The sequence below is a fragment of the Diabrotica undecimpunctata genome, chromosome 5, assembly GCF_040954645.1.
Source record: "Diabrotica undecimpunctata isolate CICGRU chromosome 5, icDiaUnde3, whole genome shotgun sequence".
Lineage (NCBI taxonomy): Eukaryota > Metazoa > Arthropoda > Insecta > Coleoptera > Chrysomelidae > Diabrotica > Diabrotica undecimpunctata.
The window spans coordinates 34,590,937-34,606,818 of record NC_092807.1 but is presented as its reverse complement, the minus strand read 5'-3'; positions in this window follow the sequence as shown (position 1 = coordinate 34,606,818).

The window sequence follows — 15,882 nt, the reverse complement described above, 5'->3', positions numbered from 1 at the left end:
TGAAAAGCAGAGTAAAGTGTTGTGCGAGTATGCATGCTTAATTTAATGCTAGTTGTTAGAAATAATAGGAAAGATACTAATGAGTAGACACCTAATTTTAAGATTTCATTAGTAATTTAAGTTAGAAACAAATTGATAATTGGTCTTACTGACCAGATTTTAATGTAATACACTTCTGTGTCTTTAGTAAAAAAAAACTTTGATGTAACTTTTGACCTTCAAAGCGATAACATTTAGTACTAATAACACATCTCAGATTAGGACACACTTCTACAACACATGAATACTTGTTGAAGAGACAAGAGGAACCAGTGTGTTTTATTTGTGAATGTAAAGTGACAGTGAAGCACATTTTGATTGACAGTCCAATATACTTAGTTGAAAGACTATATCACCACATTCCAAAAACATTGAAAAAGCTTCTAGGAGAATCTAAATACGTAGCTGACTTAATAGAATTCTTAAAATCTATAAACTTTATTAATAAAATTTAACACAATACATCGATAATTAAAATATATATTGTATACCTACCTTATTATGTAATTGATATTTTGTATATGCCTATATAGTGACGTTGGGTAATGGAATCGAAACAAGACCAGTAAAAATCAACCGAGGAGTATGACAAGGAGACACAATATCTCCAAAATTATTTACAGCTGCACTAGAAGATATCTTTAAGTCAATAGACTGGGAAAATAGGGGAATCCCTATTAACGGACGATACTTGAACCATCTTAGATACGCAGATGATGTAGTACTAATAGCCGACACGTGGAATGCACTGAATACGATGATTGAGGAGCTACACATAGAATCCCTAAAAAAAGGACTGAAAATGAACTTCAGCAAAACTAAACTAATGTCAAACAAAGATGACCAACCTATGATACATATTTGGGTCAAAATGTCAAGGTAAATAAAAAAAATCAGACTACCGAAATAAGCAGACTTGTAAAAATGAGATGGGCAGCATTCGGAAGAGTCTCATACATATTTAAAAATAAAAATATACCTCAAAGACTGCGAACCAAAGTATTTATTTCCTGTATCCTACCTGTACTTACATATGGAGCTCAAACTTGGACATTCACTAAAATAAATATGGAGAAGATCAGAAAAACTCAGAGAGCTATGGAACGACAGATGCTGGGTATCTCACTCAAAGACCATAAAACCAATGAAAACATTCGTAATAGAACAAAAGTAAAAGATGCTGTCGAACTGGCAGCTAAACTAAAATGAAAATGGAACGTGTTACGGATGGCCGATGGAATAAAGAAATCGGGAATTGGAGGCCATATGAAGCCAAAAGAACTGCAGGGCCAATGTAGAAACGTCTTACAAAGAATAGAGATGAATGACAAGAATTAGGAGAGGCCTCTATTCGGCAATCCGAATAAAGAAAAGGGCTTAAGAATATGCCTATATATTGTAACGATAAGACTACCAAAGAGAATTAAAATACTATTATAAAAATAACACCTCAATAAACCATGGGAGCTTATCTATGTCTATGCTTTGCCTAGCTCAGTATCTCAAGTGTGAGTTTGTCTTGTATTAAACTAGGAATTAAACCATGAACTCTTAGCTAATAGCAAATATAAAAATTATTTAAATAATCATATTTTATTAAAAATGTGACGAAAAAAATAATTAACCCTATCAAGGCTTCACAATAAATAAATTTGGCGATTGAATACGGCCAATAAACTAAAATATATGTAACAGCTCGTATTAGAGACACATCAAAAGGGGTTTAACTTCCTTTCCATTTTACAAAATTACAATGAAACAAATAGCAGATGGCAAGGATAAAATAAAATATAATTATTATTGCTTAGTTAAATTCTGTTAAAATTCGTTTATACGTATAACTGGATACGTGGTTTTAAAAGAAGTGAGGTTACTAATGTTTAAAATGCTGTCAGAATTATAGAATATAGATTACAATGAAAGTACTCACTTCAAAAGAATTCTGCAGACCATAAAATGAAGCTTATCATAATTCTTACCTTCTTTTATAAATTTTAATTATAGACAAAAAACATATCCCACTATGTCAGAAAAGCTGATTGACAGAAAGTAAGTGGGATACTGAAATGAAGTTAGCAGAGATGTCATAGGATGTATGCCTATGATGGAATTAGCTTTTCTGTCAACATAGAACAGAATATTTAATCTACCACACAGAAAGAGAGAAAGCAAATATTTATTCTATCGGAAAGAAAGAGAAAGAAAAGAAAGACAGAGGGCGCCAACTACTTTTTGAAGAAGAACTAGTAAAAACGAAACTGGAGGTAAAGGAATTAATAAACGAATAAATAAATTAAAATATTTAAATACAAATTAATAAAGATGTGACGTTTATAACGTTACAGTATGTCTTTTTGTATTTTCTTGTGCTAATAACTCTAAGTAGTTGAAGCAAAATAAATAAAAAAAATACTACCTTGGATTTCAATCCCTTGGAAGACATTATACTCAAACATAAAAAATACAAAATTAATAAAAGAATGTGTTTTTTATTCTAAATGTATAGGTTATTGACAATATCATTTCTGTGCACTTTATGCAAAAGGCTGTGTATACTTTAGCAGAATTTTTTATTTTTGCTGTTGTTATTGACTTCACTTCAAATATATTGTTTTATTATTTTCAACTTTTTGTCCATTCTGTTTGTGAAGGGAATTTCCGTTGACATAAATATTAAAACGACATATTTTGTTATATTTTAGTTCTAGAACCGATCTATTTTCCGACGCTGAGGGTAATATCTTGGGTCCAGACATGCCAAGGGGGATATCCGGATGCATCACGGACAACGATTCGAAGTGTTGAAGAAAAAGCGGATAGAAAATTTTAAGTAAAATAGGGTGAATGACAGTCAAATTGAAATTTTAGGAACGTAGGTTTGATCAAACTAAACAATTTTATGACAATTTTTGGTTTTGTCGTAAAAATGAATATTTTGAAAGTACAAAATATAGCTAGAAGCTTTGTCAAGAAAAACAATGAATTTAAAGTCTTTTCTTCCACAGCTTATATAAATAGTTTTAAATAACTTTATTACACCATATAGTGTAACGTAAGATTAAAAGATAAAAATAGCGTAAGTGGTTTATAGAATATAATTATTTCTAGTGTGAGTATGGAAAATTTTTATAATTGCAAAATTTTTTTTTATTATAAAGAAAAGTCGCATCCACCAAAAGGTTATTAGCGACGGAACAAAATATAAATAACAAAATTGAATAACTACAGATTATAGAAAAAGTTTATAGATCTTTAATATTTAATTATATTATCATAGGAAGACTCCTGATCTAGAGTTTCTGCTAGAGAGTTCGAGATATTTTAACGATGTCTATCTTGATCATATATTAACCACAATTTATTAAAAAGTGTTCAACTGTTAATCGAACGTTACACTTATCACATATGGGTGGGTGGGTGTGTGTTAACCTGGTATGTCCTAGCTAGGCGTAGACGCAATTTGTCCACGGCTGTTAAGCGACAAAGGAATCCACTGGGATACATTACTCTTGATCTTATTCAGCTTATAATTAGTTTAAAACCACTCATTTCGCCACAAACTTAACACTTTATTTTTAAAGTAAAATTTTAAATCACTTGTCTATAGGCTCCGAATAATCGCTTAAAATTGTCTGTCGTGAAGTCCTATCAGCTACTTCCTTTCCCGTTATCCCGACGTGTGAGGGTACCCACAAAAATTAAACTCTTTTTCCATGTAAATAAGCTTAGGACAGCGGTTATAATAAGGGAATCTATTATGATCAGGGCTTTTGTGAAGGTAAGCTCGTTAAAAAGTTTATGGTAATGGTATATAGCGTAGACTCGTAGAGTTCAGCTGAATATGTGCTACATACGGGAGGTAGACGAAAAAGAAGATTGTTTTCTAAGGAAACGATTGATGCCTCTACTCCGTCTTCGGACTTGGATACATCTTACAGATTGGTAAATTGATCAGCCAAGGCTCTAGGTATTTAATATCCAAGAAGAAAACATCCGGAAAATTGGTGTTTAGATTTTGAAGCATGGAGTTAATTCTTTCTGAATATTGTAGTCAATTTATTAAAAGGTTCAATATTTATAACACTTACGAATTTAATTTATTTTTATTTATATTAATTTATCTTACAATAATTTATACATCCGAAAGTAACAATTAAAATCGCGAGCGCGTCTTCAAAATCAACTGTTCCTCCATATAAAAATGTTTTATTTATATACATAAATTGCCGTTATCTCGAAAAGTCGAAAACCTTCTCGACTAGACTGAGTGGCAGCAAACAGGTATTTTCACATCGGCGGGCCTCCAGAAATTTCGAAATGTTGTTCAGGTAAATTTCTGCCAGCTGATAGAAGGATCTCGTACAATCTACAACATATTAGTGAATAAAAACATGTTTACAGGTTTTTAATATGACTCATATTTTTACGTAACAATATGTTTTTTAGTATAGCTAATAGCTTTGAATTTGTTTACATATTTATTTGTAAAAATATTTTGATATATTGGTTTTAAAACGTTACAAGCGAATGAGGCTGCATGTCATAAGGGGAGGAACATGCGGCGGTGTTGTAGCGGTGGTTCTCCTAAAAGAGCATAAATGCTGGGTATTGGGGAAGTTGGAAAAGTCTCTGTAATTAATCTAAGACTTTTATTATGAATAACATCTAAGGATTTAAGAAGAGATTGATTAGCAGTGAAATAGGCAATTGCTCCATAATCTAGCTTAGAACTTATTAAAGATTTATACGGAAGAAGCAGAGTGGATTGGTCTAAGCCGTAGTTTTTGTTACAAAGAGATCTTAACACATTTAATCTTTTATTACAGGAAAGGATGAGTTGCGGGATGTGATCTTTCCATGTAAGCTTTAAATCAAAGATTAAACCCAACAATTTGTGATCATCTCTAAACTCAAGCTGTTTCTCATAGATTCTGAGGGTTGGGGGTTTTGGCAAGGAGCTTAAAGTGAATACAACTCCTCTTGATTTTACTATTAAAAATTAAAAACCTGTAAGGTGGGACCAATTTTTTCGAGTATCTAAAGTTATAAATAATTAAGGACACTAAGGAGATATTTTTGCCTTTAATAGATACCACTAGATCGTCAGCGTATAGACGGGCTTGTAAGGGCGCTTGAATATTTTTGATTATATCATTTATTGCCACTAGAAATAATGTTAGACTGAGCACGGATTCTTGAGGTGTACCATTTTCCAAACGATAAATATTTGAAAAAATATTATTTATTTTCGCTTGAAAAGGTCTGTTGTTTAAAAGGTTTTGGATGAAGACACGGCAGTGACCTTGAATATTCCAGTTATTAAGTTCTCTTAAAATGATGTACTTCCAAGCTTCATTAAATGCACGTTCTAAACCAAAAAATATAGCAACGCATTTTTGGTTAGTAGCAAAAGCTTCATGTATCTTACTTTCCAAGTCTAAACCGTTTTCTAAAGCTATTTTGCTCGGAGATTAAGAGATTGGAATTTTCCAAAACCCATGGAGCCTGGAGTTAACAATATTTTTTAGTAATTTGTACGCTGTCGATATCAGAGATATGGGTCGGTATGATTCTGGGTAATATTTAGATTTGTTAGTTTTTAGAAGAGGAATGACTATTGCCTTTACCAAATAGCTGGCCATTGGTGGTGGAGCCAAATTTTGTTAAATATGTTTAAGAGATACGTTATGGCTGAAACAGAATGTTTCAGAAATGCTGAAGAAATATTATTAGGTCCAGGACTAGAATCCTTAAGGTTAAGAAGAGATAATTTTATCTCTTAAAAAGAGATATAATTGTATTTTAAACTTCTAATGGATGTACGGGATTTTGTTTGGCGAATTCTTTGACTTTAAGAAAATTGGCTGTACACTGTTGATTCGGTGAGTGGATTTGATAGATTCTCCCAAAAATGTTTGCAATATCGCTGCTCGATGTTTTGAAATTATTTTCTTTTAAATCCTTGAAATTCTGTGAAGTGTGTAAACCAGAGATTTTTCTAACTTTTTTCAAGACATCAGAAAAAAGTATATTGCTATTATTTTCCGACACATACTTATCCGATGAAAATGTTTTAGCAGTTTAGGGCTGATTTACTTTTATGGATTGCTGTAGCACAACGTTCATTCCACCATGGTAATAAACTTCTGGGCAACGTTTAAGATAAATTGATTAAACTGCTTTATAGTTAATATCGTCTGTTATTTCCAGATTGGAAATATTATTATTGATATGTTCGAGGAATTTTTGCCACTTCACATTTTTTATTTTCCACTTAGATATAAATATGGGACCTGATGAAAAAAAATTATGGTTTCTAATAAGCATTGGGAAATGGTCACTACTATACGTATGGACTAGAGCATCTCAACTGAGGCAATGAGCTAAATTTGAATCACAAAGAGTTAAATCAATGCTTGAGGAATACCTTTTTGAAATATTGAATCTTGTGGGGCTACCATCATTAAGAAAATTTATATGAAGTTGATCTATATCGGCCTAGTCACGTAGAATTATACGAGGACATGGCAATTGCTCCAATAACCTGCAAACGCTATCAGAACTTAATTGTATGTCACACGAAGGTAAACATTGCAAATAGACACTAAACTGGTGGTTGAGATTCTTCCAAATCACTAACTATTGAAATTTGCACCGCCTAGATGGATTTGTTTACTAGTATCGCTACACCACCGCTTGCACAACTTGCATCTGTACGGTCTTTGCGAAAACAAGTGAAATGTTTAGAATTGTGCAATTGATTGGTCTTTAAGTTGGTCTTCTGTAAACAAATAATATCTGGAAAATATTTAGATCAAAGAATGTCAGATTTAGATGTCAGTTCAATCCCCAGCTCGGTGTACAGAAAACAAAAAGGCTAACGCAGCAGTTTAAAATTCTAAATGAATCTGCGGCTTAATCTAGAATATGCTGGTATCTGATCGGCCTATGGTGGAGCAGTACGGCAAGAGATAAGGGCTTGCGGCTTGGTGATACTCCTCCATATATCCCTACCGGAAGGGCGTGTGCCGCCTAAATACCGGGTATATATATATTTTTTTCATTTTTTGTCGTTTACCAAATCGCCGAAAGGGTTGGTGTGCCTCGAAATATTTTTAGCCCTCAAGGGTGCCGCGACTAAAAAAGTTTAAGAGCCACTATAATAGACTATTTAAAGCTATCGATATATTTCATAAGTTTTTTTTTGTATAAAATTCTTTACACTTTTAGTTAGTGCTCGTTTAAAAATCTCTCTTTTGTAATAATGTAACATACTTATACGAGTGCTTGTAAAATTGTACAGACTCGTCGGTAACCTCAATTTGATGGATGGGACCTTTTCTTTAAATAAAAACAAATCGAAGAAAGGTAAATATTTGAAATAACCAATGGCTAAATTAGGTAACTTTAAATTTAACGGCCACATCTATATTTTTTAAGAGAATTTTAGTTAGAAATGCAGTAATTAAGAGAGTGATATATATTTTGTGTAATTACACGAAAAACTAAATTATAAACAATTTTACATCAGTACAGCATACATTCGCATAACTGATGAATAACATTGGAAGTCCGTTTTCGTTTAATTAACAGACTTTCTACACCAAACGATTAAAATGAAGCTAACGAGAAACTGGCTCTTTTAGAAATTACGCAAAGGAGTTTTCATTTTATATAAGCTTTGAAAAATAGTTATATCTTTTCTAGCAAACTTTGAGTGTTCATAAACTCTAAATATTTAACAGGAACTGGTAAAGACATAAAGTCTGAGTTTTCAAAGAGATGTAGCGTTTAGGTGTTACTATATTTGTCTTTATTTTAGCTTTAGGGTAACGCTTTAAACCTATTTTGCTTTAGCTGAATTTCTGGTGTGTGTTTCAAATTTGCTTGAGTTCATATTTCCTAAATAGAATACAGAATAAATAAGGCTTACAGAAAGCTTTTAATCTTCAACAAAAGAGTCACGAAAATATTATCTTCTCCGATTGGGTATTTTCATAACAATAAAGCTATAATTATCTTTGAAAAATGCGGGATACACGCTTTAAGGTACTAATATAGAATATAAGGCTAAAAAAAAGTATATTTAAAAAAATCCCAGCTCCTTTATTAGATACGAACATGATTTTTTTTTAAATATCATTTTTTCTTTGAGTTAAACAAAAGTTTTTTTATTAACGAAATACATTAACGACGGATGCGGTAGTTTTTCCAACAATTCTTAGCACCGGAATAACATAAATACAGTTGACATTTTGGGTAGAAAGTGTGTATTTCCGATTTCTGGCAGGATTTTTTACGACTTGAAATCCATTCAGGAACATGATCTACTCCATCGCACCCTACGTCTTTAACAGGAGGCGTTGCCTTTATACCAACATTAGTACTATTAGTCGTGAGTCGTACTATTAGTCTCATGCTTTTTTCTTGTGAAGATCCTTATTCTTTGAAATCTATTTTCGCATCATCTTCATTATATAATCTGCGAAACAAAATAAATGCATTTGTGACAGTTATATCCAAAAAATTTTAAAAGATGCGTGTCAATGTATCTATTGTTTTAATGCGGAGTCTACTTGCGAGACATATGTCCCATATGAGAGTCCATGAGGTCAACTCACCCCATATGCGAATTATACTCACAAATTACTTGGGGGTAGTCAACATTAATGTACTCCTTCTTTTTTTTTGTCGTTACAAGTTGTTTTTGCTATTTGTATCTCTGGATCCAATTCCTAAAACGGTTGGCCCCAAACATAAGTTGAACAAAGATTTACATTCCTGGTATCCTTCCAGAGGACAGTGGTAAGGTCCGCACCATATGAACAACCCAAATACTCCACTGCGTAATCAAGTTCTGGGTCTTTGATTTCTCTATCTTTATCCAGCGGAAGTTTACAATTGGGACTTCGCTTTGCGCGTATAGTCCTCAGCCCAGATTTCACGAGCTCGTTAATAAACTAGAAGTGGCAACGATATCTGTAAAAATTGTTACAATATACAATTATGGTTTTTGAAATGGAGAATTGTTTGTGACATCCGAATAACAACCGTTTGGTGTTCCTGACATGATGGTTATCTCCAGCACCATTATATACCTCAAATTAACATAAATATCCCGTAGTATCGCACAGTACAAACAACTTTGTTCCCCATTCCCCATTGGGCTTGTTAGGCATGTACTGGCGTAAATGGTGCGCCATTTTTGTTGAACACGTTTTCTCGTCAACCCATAACTGCGCATTTTTTTTGGAACGTAATTGAAGCGTTCATTTAAATTATTGTCAACTCTCCTAATTCTAAAAGGCGAATCATGTCCAGGTTGTCCTTTTTGAATGCGCTCGGCTTCATTAGCAAAACACAAATATTTTTTTATCCGTTAAAATTTCTTCAATGGAATTAAAGTGAATCCTCATACAATGATGAATTTGCCTAAATTCAAATTCTCCCTAGTGTGACTCTATGTGAATGGTTATGGCACACGAAATGAAAGAGAAGAAAAATTATATAACTTCTTAGAACAACAAAATTTATATGCCATGAACACACACTTCAAGAAACCAGCAAACCGAAAATGGACGTGGATATCTTCCGATAAAAAGACTAAAAATAAGATAGATTACTTCCTGTGTGGGAATAAAGATATTTTTGAAGATATAACTGCTCTTAATCGATTTACAACTGGCAGCGATCATCGCCTTTTAAGACGAAGGATTCTTGTTAAACAGACAAAAACCAGTAGAAACAGGCCTCATAATTATTGTAGTGGCAACGTAAATGCAGCAAAAGCTCTTGAAAGCAGAGCTGACTGTTAAAAAAAAAGACGAAACATAAAGAAGACAGAATAAGTGATATAACAAATCGGTTGATGGAAAAGAGACATACATTTCTAAGCGAAGGAAAGCGAAAAAACAATGGTTTCAAAGAATTAAGTAAACAAACAAAGAAGAGAGTAAAGGAAGATTTAAGGATCTACAATGAAAACAAGGTAGAAAAATTAATAGAAAAGAACCGGGGCATGAAATGCTTAAGATCAAACTTAGGAACCCAGATAACACTGCAAAGAAAGATCTTAAGAGAAAGATAACGAATGTCAACTCAGAAATACTTTCTAATATAGAATCCTTTGACATAAAACAAGCAGAGGCACAACTAAAGAACATTAAGACCCCGGGCCCAGATAGAATACTTGTAGAAATGTTGAAGGAGGGGAGTGAAATTATTCTCGAAGAATTGAAAAAAATTTTCAACGAATGTCTGCACATAGGAGAGGTCCCAGATGATTGGAATAAAAGTTTGACAATATTTCTTTTTAAAACAGGAGACATGGGAGATCTAAAGAACTATAGGCCAATCTTCCTGCTGTCCCAAATGTACAAACTGTTTATGGGAGTAAAAACTAACAGGTTAACGTCGAAGCTCGATAGCTATCAACCCGCAGAAGCAGGTAGGATTCCGAAAGGGTTACTGTACAGCGGATCATCTTCTTACAGTCAGACCGCTAATAGAGAAAGCCAATGAATATCACTTGTACTTATACATTGGCTTCGTTGATTATGAAAAGGCGTTTGACTCCATAGAACTTTGGGCAATAGAGAGAGCTATGAACAACTGCAGGATAGACTTCCGATACAGAGTGCTCCTACGTAATATTTACAAGAAAGCTACTATGAAAATACAAATAGATGCGAAATCCAAAGCTATACCAATCAACAGAGGAGTTCGCTAGGGAGATGTTATCTCACCAAAGCTATTCACACTTGGACTGGAAAACGTGTTTAAAGACATTAACTGAACAGATAAAGAAATAAATGTTAATGGAAGAAAACTGAGTCAGTTGAGATACGCTGATGATATTGTAATATTCGCTACAAGTTTCGAATAACTACTGACCATGATGACGCAACTATTTTAAGCTTCGGAAAAAGTAGGTCTTAAGATGAACTTGGAAAAAACAAAAATAATGACAAATACACCGAACATTTGAGAAATAACGTTGAACGACATAAATTTAGAAACAGCAAGCGAATACATGTACCTGGAATAGATAATGAGAGTTAACAAAGAAAATTAAACTGCCGAAATTACCAGAAGAATAAGGTCAGCGTGAGTAGGATTTGGAAAACTGAGCTGTATCTTGAAAAGCACTAAAATAGAACAATATTTGAAAACCAGAATTTACGATCGGTGTATGCTCCGTATACTCACGTATGGTTCTCAGACATGCACACTCACCCAGTCTAATACGGATAAAATAGTAAAGGCACAAAGAGCGATGGAACATCTGATGACATTAAGAAGATCGTAGGACACAACTACTGGAAGCAAGTGGCGCGAAATAGAAAAAAACACTGGATTGATTTGGGGGAGGCTTATGTCCCAAGTTGGATTACTTACGGCTGACGAAGAAGAAGAAGTGACTTCATGTTGGGATAACGAAAAATGAACATGTATAATAGAATTCTGACGTATTGTTATCAACGTTTAATTGTGTGTTTATGTCTTTCAAACGTTCGTTTGAAAAGCAATTTATAGTTTTTTTAAGAGCTACAAGGCCATTGATATTAAATCCTTTTAAAAACCCTTAGTTTTGACACAAAACAAGGGTGACTTTAAAAGGAATGGTAGAGTTAGTCTTTTTATGTTAGTACAATTTTTAATTTTTAATATCTCACTTAATTTTTGCTAAACAAAAAACTTTTGTAAACCTGCTTCTTAGAAAGTAAAAAAGCTTCTAAAGTCCGGTTGTGGTTAAGTTAAACCATTTTCGCAGGTTATGCAGCCAGGATGTTCTTCTTCGTCCTGGACCTCTTTTCCCATGCACTTTACCTGGAAGTATGGTCCGAAGTAGGTCATAATCGTTGTTCATTGCGCATTATATGGCCCAGGTATTCTAGTTTGCGACGTTTTATGGTTACAACTAGTTCGCGCTCTTTACTCATTCTATGTAGTACTTATAAAAAAGCTACAACTTTATAACTAAAACATTTTTTCGTATCTCTAATGCTAATCTTTATATTTTGAAGAAAAGGGCATTTTTAAACTAGAAAAATTCGTTATTCGCTTTTAACTCCATTTTTTAAATCATTCTAAGTAGGTCACACTTCTATAATGTAAGAATAATACATAAATATAGAAGACTGAACAAGACTAACGACTAATTCTAATAAGGGTGTTAATTATTTAGTTATTTCCGCTCAATTGCTGAAAAAATAAAGACTGACTTTCTTTTCATTCATCATCATCATCATCCAGCTTTCATTTATCACGCCCATTGCTGGACATAGGCCTCCCTTAAACTCCTCCATTCTTTGCGATTTTGTGCTCTTTGTGGTCAATTTTTGGTGATATGCCTGATGTCGTCAGCCCAAATTTTGTCATGCATTTATGGTACCAATGATCACCTCCATACAGTAAAGACGCTCATTGAAAAAACTATAGAATACAACAAACCTTTTGTCCTCACTTTCATAGATTTACATAAAGCGTTCGACACGATCGAAACAGACAGCCTTATAGAAGCAATGAATGACAGCAGGATTGACCATAGGTATAGTGAACTTATTTACAATATTTACAAAAATGCCACTATGACTGTTAAGATACACGACAAAACCCGACCAATAAAAATAAAACGTGGGATAAGGCAAGGAGATACATTGTCACCGAAATTATTCATAATGGCGTTAGGGTATGCCTAAGATGGTCAATTGGGACCACAGAGGGGTAACAATAGACGGCGAAAAAACTAACCATTTTCGTTTCGCAGATGACATTGTCCTTATCACAGATAATTTAGGAGAAGCCACAGATATGTAAAATGAATTGTACTTTGCATGTTCGAAGGTGGGCCTCAAAATGAACTTGACCAAAACTAAGTTTATGACCAATATGGTCCACAATAACCATTTACCTATTCAATACAAAGTGGTAGAACCGGTAGAGAAATATAAGTATTTGGGTCAGGAAATAATCAGCAGGGATAACCAAACATGCGAAATCCAAAGAGGAATTACTTTAGTGTGGGCAGCCTTTGGAAAACTGCGAGACACACTTAGGGCCAACATACCAATTAGCCTTTAAAAGAAAGTATTTGATCAACGCATATTACCGGTCATGATCTATGGGGCGGAAACTATGACTCTAACCAAGACTAAGGCTTTGAAATTAAGAGTGACACAAAGACGAATGGAACGCTCTATGCTGGGAGTGACGTTGCGGGACGAACGAATAAGAAACGAAGATCTGCGAAGAAGGACGAGTATTGCTGATGTTGTGGAACGCATAGCGGAACTAAAATGGAATTGGGCGGGCCATGTAGCGAGAATGCATGACAATGCTCTCTCGGTTGGTAAAAATCTTATTTTTTCTCCAATCTCGATCAGTCGCTAACCTAGTGAAAAGCTTGTATATGTGGTTCAACAGGCTAATAGGTCTATAATTTTTTAGGTCTGTTCTATCTCCTTTTTTATGCAAAAGGATGCTTATAGCATTGTTCCATTCTTTGGGCAGCTCTCGTTGCTGCAAACATAGATTAAACAGTTTCCTTAATTGATTTAGTAGCATATCTCCTCCATTTACGATAGCTTCTACCACAATTCCATCCTCTCCTGGAGCTTTGTTATTTTTCATTTTTCTTTACGCTTGTCGAATCTCATCTACCTTTACTTCTGGCATTAGTTCGGAACCTTGATTCATAATCTTCTTTGAAATGGCTGATTTTATTCCTATTTGGTCTTCCCGTCTACTTTCATATAATTCCAAGTAAAACTCTCGACGACTTGTATTAACTCGTCTCTATGTGATAATATTTCATTTTGCTTGTTTCTTAATTTATGAGTTTTGCATTTCCCATTCGTTAGCTTTCTACGTAGAACTTTTAGGCTGTGATTTTCCTGTATAGAACATTTAATATTATCGGTTTTTAATTTTCTTAAATCTCTCCTGATTGGTGGCAGTCTGCATCCTTATCGCTTCTCATTTATCTTCTTTGATCTAGCAGCGTTTTAGTATATGGACTTTTATATTTTGCTATCTGATTTTCTTTAAGAACAGTGCACTCGGTGACTATCTTGTAAGGCGTTTATGATGCAATTATTTAAGTCGTTAAGATCGTTCTCGAAGGTTTCGTGCAGTAGTAGCTTATTCTTGATATGTGCCTGATTAGCTGATATCTAATGGGGGTGTCCAGATACTACCAGTATTTTTTTCAATATAAGCCATTAAATTTTTATGCTAGAGACATTATTTATAGTTAAGTCTTTTCAAATACTAGTTTCTATAAGTTATCCTCCAAAAGTGCATAGTTTCCCCGTCATTTGACTTTGAATCTCCAAAATTTAGCATTCGACGAAGAAGAGCTAACTTATCATAAAGTATAGCTCAGTTAGTATTAGTCTTGAAGAAAATAAAAAAAGTTTTGTTCATTTTTTCAAAAGGTATGTTTTTGTGTATTTGTTAATTAGAGTTGTTTTGATAAAACAAAAATAATTTTTGAGTTATTAGCAGAAAACTGATTAAAAACATTGATTTTTTCGATATAAAACACTTTCGATAGTATATAAAACATTTTTTGATAAGAATTAATTACTCTATTAATTTTTGCCAAAATATAATAAAAAATTTCAACCTATGGGATGGGGTGGCAACTACCCTTATGGTAAAAACTTCTTAGGGCATCATAAAGATTTTGATCCTTGGACTACTTATTCTCAAATTTTTATATAAATCAATCTTTTCCCAAAAAATTAACACTAGAAGCACCAGCATTTGTGCATATCTAAAAGCACCACCCGCGGTCAAAATTACGGATATTAGAATTTTCTCTTGCCAGCCGTTTCTGTATTCTTTTTTATTTGATAAAAACCTATATTGAGGTAATAACTAATTATAAAAGACATATTTAATATATTTAAATCAATTATTTAATTATTTAAGTACAATTTATGCAGTAGCAAAATTTTTAAATTTTGCTTGTACATGACCCACACACAAATTTTTTACATATATGACAAATTTCAAATGTTTTATTTTTGTTGCAATTCCCTGTTTGACACTGCTTACGTTTATTATTTGGTGGTTTTTTTTGTACATCTTGGATTTGTATCCGTTGATGTTGTCCTGCCCTTAGTCATGTGATCTTCTCGCAATTATTCTGCTAACTGAAGTAGGAAATTCTGCATAGATATTTGACTGCCCGTAACTTTCTTATACAGAACCCAAGCATTCATTCCTGCCATATCTAAAATATTTAAAAAAACTTGCAACGGCCATCTTCTTGAAGCAGATTTGATTGAATACAGTCTAGCCATCTGATCTACAACGTCTACTCCGTATTTTGTCTGGTTGTAGAAGATGATGGTTTCCGGTTTTTTTCTTTTTATCTCTGCCCATTTTAATATCATTCGAGTGTAAAGAACTCAGCACTAGAACATTTTTGTTGACTTTTCCCTGGTACGCCGTGAGCGTCAAGTCTTCGTGTTTGAAAATTTTTGTTTTGTACAATTCCGTCTTTTCATTTTTTACTGACGGTGGAATTTCCTTTCTTGTTCGGTTCATTGTTTCAACAATGCTGGTAGCCTTCTTTCGTTATTCTTTTGCCAACTTTATGGACGTAAAGAAATTATCCGTCGTGACATTTCTTCCTTTATTTATAAATGGTTCCATTAGACGGCTAACAACATGTTCCCCCAGAAGTTGATTGGCTGGTCGTTGTTCATCTTTCCCTAGGTAAGGAAATCCGTTCAACAAATATTTGGACTCGACATCAGCTGCAAGCCAGAATTTAATTCCAAACTTATCGGGTTTACTCGCCATATACTGGGTAAAGCGGCATCTTGCCTT